The sequence below is a fragment of the Cavia porcellus genome, unplaced genomic scaffold (genome assembly GCF_034190915.1).
Source record: "Cavia porcellus strain 051 isolate PalLab524CR breed Dunkin Hartley unplaced genomic scaffold, mCavPor4.1 scaffold_25, whole genome shotgun sequence".
NCBI lineage: Eukaryota > Metazoa > Chordata > Mammalia > Rodentia > Caviidae > Cavia > Cavia porcellus.
Genome location: NW_026947508.1, coordinates 22,555,397 through 22,560,902, shown reverse-complemented (window position 1 = coordinate 22,560,902; position 5,506 = coordinate 22,555,397). Strand labels below are relative to the sequence as shown.

Sequence of the window (5,506 nt, the reverse complement as noted above, 5' to 3'; positions counted from 1 at the left end):
TGAAACAGAAAATGTTGGTCCATGCCTGACCGAAGGTCACCTATCCCAGCCACCACACATCCTGAAGTTTTGCAGAGCAGGGAGGGAGGAGGATTTGGGAAGAGGGAGAAGGAAATAAGAGGAGGTGGGAAGAGGGGGAGCAGCTGGGGGGGAGGAGCTGGGAGCGGGAGGAGGGAGGAGGGAGGAGGGAGTGGGAGGTTGTGGGAGGTGCTGAGAGGCGGTAGGAGGAGGAGGGAAGAGGTTGGAAGATAAAGAAAGAGGAGGAAGAAGCTTGGGAGGAGGAGGAGGAGGCAGTAGGAGGCACCCAGCACCAGGATGACCTGACCTGCTGGCCACACGGTGACTCAGGAGTAGTCACCCCCCTCCCAGCTGTTCTCCGGTCACATCCAGTTGACCGCCTCACACCACTGACCTGACCACTGACATGCAGCCATCTGTGCTTTACATGGAAGGAGAGGACAGAAAGGAGCCATGAAGTGCCTCAAACCCTGGAGGGCACCAAGCAGGTAGGTGCTTTGACCCTCTGCTGGTTTTCCACCAGGAAAGGGAGGACACCGTCATGGAGAGGAAGCACTGCCTCCTCCTTGGAGCCTGGTCATGCCTGAGACTGAGCTGTGACCCCAAACCCTGCCGTCACCACGGAGGAGCTACCCAGTCCACAGGCCTCGGTACCCACCAGCGCTCTGCACTTCGCAGGCGCCACCTCAGTGACGGGGCGTGTTCTCTGCTTTTACTGCATGAGCACCCAAGTCCCAGACTGTGCTCACAGGCCAGAGCCACCCAGCATGCCAGAGACAGAGCTAACTGACACCAAAGCCCGGGAACGCAGTCCCCATGGTCCTTTGTGGCACCTCCAACACCTCTGTTAGGTGACTCTAACACCCTCCTTTCCCTGCCAGTACATCCATGAGAGCCTCAGGGCCTGCAGAAAGAGGATGTGATGCTACAGGGACCAGTGCTGCTGATGTGCCTCAGGTGACGTCAGGGATAAAACCAGCTCTCTGACTCAGTCTGCTGAGCCAACCCTGGTGCCACGGACTGGAGGCCCCCCATTCCTAGAGACACAGCGTGCCCCCTCCCCAGGTCATGCCCCTCCAACCAGCCCCACACCTTTCAACCCAGGGCCCCATTCTTTTCAAAACATGCCCTACCAAGTATAAGATATTCATTTTGTCTCGAGTCCAGAGCCCATTTCACAGATGTGGAAGCTGAGATACAGAAGGAACAGCATCAAATAATAGCAAAAAGGAATAGAAATAAAAGAAATTTTGGGGGGAAGAAGCATGACTTCAAATTCCAGGTCCAATTTCAGGTAAGTTCTGCACAGCCATGATTCACCTTTAAAATCTATAGTATAAAATATTCATCACCCACCATCTCTGTCTAGCCCAGTCCCTGCATGTATCTGTCTCCCTCAGTTTCTCTAACTATAAAATGGGTCCATAAGAGCGATCACTATGAAGTTTAAATTGGAAAAGTCCCCAGAACATGGGAGGTGCCTGAGAAATGGTAGCTTCATAGAGCTTCAAGCCTGTCCTGATCCATATCCCCAGATATTGCACCCCTTGGGCAGAGCAGCCCTTCCCTTGCCAACACAGCTCTGGCGGCTGAGCCTCCCAGCCGTGAGACAGCTCTGGAGAGGAGGCTCACGGTCTCCATCAGCAGGATGCCCAGTGCAGCTCCTGTCTTCTCCCATGTTAATTGTACTTGCATCTGGAACAGATGGGGTATTGGGACTTTCCCCCTATTTTTCACAGAGCTTTGGTCCAGGAGATAACTGTGTAATTAAAAGAGGAGAAATGCAAAATAATCCTCTTAGTGAGACTTAATCGCCCTCCCTCCCTTGTAAATCTGTTAATGAACTATAATTGCAAAAACAGATCCTTTATTGAAACATGGTAACCTATTCACTCTGGGGCAAAGAGTTTCCTAAGCCCTGAAGACAGAAAGAAGTGCATATTAATTAACTTAATTCTTTATCTGTATAACAGTCAAGAAAACAAAAATAAGGGTTACAAAGCAATTTGCCATCTGCCAGTACACCATGGCTACCCTGGGAAGATGCTGTTTTTCCTTTTTCCTGGAACTTGTTTATAATACTGTGTTAATCAAACCTGGAGCAGAGACCATGACGTGGAAATTGCAGAGAGGATGGGTTTCATGAGGACTAGAGCAGGTGTGAGAAGAATCAGGAGTCAGCTCAGGATGTTGTGGCTGCAAGACCTTAGGAGCCAGCCTCCTCGGAGCCTGGGGACAGACCCTTCTGGATCAGCCCCCGTGGAAGCATATGGGCAGCAGAGCAGCAGGTGTACAAGAGAGGCTGCTCTTCAGATCTTCAGGGCGGGACAGGCTCCGTAGAAGCTGGGGTTGAGATGGGGACTTGTGGGGAGATTTAGATTGAAGGTTACTCCTCCAGAGAAAGAGGCAAGTAAGTGGCACAGCACAGTCGAGGGTTGAGCTCTGCTGGAATTCTTATTTTTCAGACTTAAACCTTGATGACTCGCTAATGCTTTTGAGTAAATCTCTGTATAACAACTTAATTGGTCACTCTAGGTGTGACCTTATATATGCAGTAGTCCTTTATCCATAGTTTTGCTGTCCTCTATTTCAGCTAACCAAGGTAAACCGTTGCCCCAAAAAATTAAATGGAAAAACTCCAGAAATAAACAATTCTTAAGTTTTCAACTGTATGCTGTTCTGATTAGTGTGATGAAACCTTGGGTCATCCCATCCAGGATGTGAACCATCCCTTTGTCCAGAGTTTCCATGCTGTATACAGAACCCCCTCCTTAGTCACTTAGTAACTAACCCTTTTGGTGATCAGATTGGCAGCATTTTCGGTATCACGGTGCTTTTAGTATGGCCCAATACTATCCAAGGTTTTAGGAATCCACTGGAGTCTTAGATAAGAAAGCACTATTGCTCCAAGCTATCAAAACCTGTTATGAGAAATGGAGAAATCTTACCTCTTTTTACCTTCCTACCTTTACATTAGTATTTTAACTATTTCTTAGGCATACACTTATATACACATCAGGCAGTGTCATGATTTTTGTTTAAGCTACCTATTTTTGTTTGTAAAAACTAATAGCTTTTGTTTAAGTTCTTACCAGTATTGCAGGATTCCTTCTTTTATAATATCTTTTCTATTTAGAGTATTTTTAAGCCATTCTTTTAGGGTACTTCTGTTTGTAATAAACTGTTTCTTCTTCATTTGAGGATGTCTTGATTTCCTCTTTCCTCATGAAGGATAGCATCACTAAATATAGGATTCTGGGTTCCTTTCAGCCCTTGAAAAATATGTGCCACTTCCTTCTAGTCTTCACGGTTTAGATGAAAAATCCTTGTTATTAATATATGTCCCTTATAGACAAGGTATCATTTCTCTTTTGCTGCTTTCAAGATATTTTCTTTGTCTTTATTTTTCAGAAATGTTACTGTGATGTGTAATGTCTTTGGACAAATCTGAGGAATCTTCAGCCATTATTTCTTCAAATAGTTTCTCAGCATCCCCTCCTTTTATCTTTTGAGACATTGCTGACATGCATGTTACCTCTTTAATTATAGTGCTATAAGTCCCAACACCCTGTTTTTGCTTTTCTCTCTAGAGTATTTTCTTTCTATTGCTCAGTGTGAGCAATTTCTATTATTCTATCTTCAAGTTGACAGACTCTTTTCCATTTAGCTATTAAGCCCATTTGTTGACATTTTATTTTGCTTTTTATTATTTGCGGCACTAGAAATGGCCTATTTTTTAAGTATTCCACAAGCCCTTGAAAATAAATGTGTATTCTATTTTGAGCAAAATGTATATCAATTTTGATCCTGTTCAGATCTTCTATATCTTCACTATTTCCTATTTTTTATCAGTTACCGAGAAGCCACCCTTTGTTGTGATTACTATATGTAGATGTTTCCCAAGAGCCTCATGTGCTTGGAGACGAGTACTTCTGGAAGGTGATTGGATTGTAAGAGCTTATAACTGACAGTTGTTACCAGGTGGAGTCTGGTTGGAAGAAACAGGTTGCTAAGCGTGTGGCCCGGAATGATTTATCTCCCACCCAACCTCCTCTGCTTACTTCCTGCTTTCAAGCTCCCATAATGTCAGTAGCTTTTCCTCTGCCGTCCCTTCCTACCTTGAAGCCAGCAGACTACAGACTGAAATGTAAATAAAAAATGAACCTCTCTGCTTTAAATTGTGGGTGTCAGTTATTTTATGCCAGCAATGAGGAAAGTGACCAAGACATCTACCACAGGTTTAGATGTGCCTACTGTGCCTTTCAACTTTATCTTTGTTCCATGTACTTTTTTATTATTTAGTACATATATATTTAATATTATTATATCTTCTTGGTGGGTTGATCCTTTTATTATTAATTGTTGTCCTTCTTTCTCTCTAGTAATATTCTTTGCTCTGAAGTCTACTTCATCTGATATTAACATAGTTACTCTTGCTTTTTCATTAGCACTTTCATGGTGTATCTTTTTCCACTTTTAAAATCTCAATCTGCCTATGTTGTATTTGAAATGAGTTACTTGCATGCAGCATATTGTTAGATTGTGTGGGTTTCAGGGAATTTTTTTGTTCACACTGTCAATTTCTGTCTTTTAATTCATGCATTTGGACAAATTATATTTAACTGGTGATATGTTAGTATTTAAGTCTAGTGTTTTATTTTTTGTTTTCTGCATTTATTTTGTTTCTTATTCCTCTGTATCTCTTTTCTTATCTAAACGTCTTTTAGGATTCCATATAGATTCATATGTAATGTTCTTGAGACCATAATGTATATAGATTTTTTAGTGTTTTCTCTAAGAATTTTGACACACATACATATATAACTGTGACTGAAATTAGACTTCTTACTTCTATTTAGGTCCCTTTATCTTCTGCACTTTATAATTACCTTAAATACTTCCTTTGCATACATTGAGTGCCATATTAGATATCATTCAGCTTTTGCTTCAATCGCCAAATATTATTTAAGGAAAACATGGGAACAAGGACAGTCTAGAGCTTTTACCCCTATGCATCCTGGTCATATTTATTCTTTTCTGGAGCCCCAAACTTCTATTGTCATTTCTTTCTAATTTAGGACCCTTTATTTAGCCTTTATTTAAGGAATAAATTGTCTTAGCTTTTTTTCATCTCAGAATATCATTATTTTCCCCTTTAACTTTTTTTTTTAAGTTAGGGTCTCACTATGTAGTTCAGGCTGACCTCAAACGCATGGTAATCCTCCTCAACCAATCTCCCAAGTGCTGGGATTACAGGTTCTGCCATGTGTCCAGGGTCCCCCTAATTCTCAAAGGCTATTCCTACTGAATACAGAATTTGTAGTAGCAGTTCTTTGTGTTCTGTACTTGAAAGCTGTTGAAAGCTTAATTTGAGCTTTCTCGGCTTTGAAAACTACATCTGCTATCACTCAAATCGCTGTAACTTTGTTAGCTCCCCTCATTGCTAAGATACAATACCCAACAGCCACAAATTAAAGGAAGAAAAGTT

The 5,506-nt window shown here is 42.4% G+C and overlaps 1 long non-coding RNA gene across 1 annotated transcript; it reads left to right on the top strand.

The window, feature by feature from the left end:
- Positions 1–268: 268 nt before the first annotated feature.
- Positions 269–4,176, top strand: LOC106027962 (uncharacterized). The gene is made up of 3 exons (XR_001201538.3): positions 269–506; positions 1,186–1,312; positions 3,430–4,176. It is a non-coding gene; the product is annotated as an uncharacterized LOC106027962 (long non-coding RNA).
- The last annotated feature ends 1,330 nt before the right edge of the window (positions 4,177–5,506 follow it).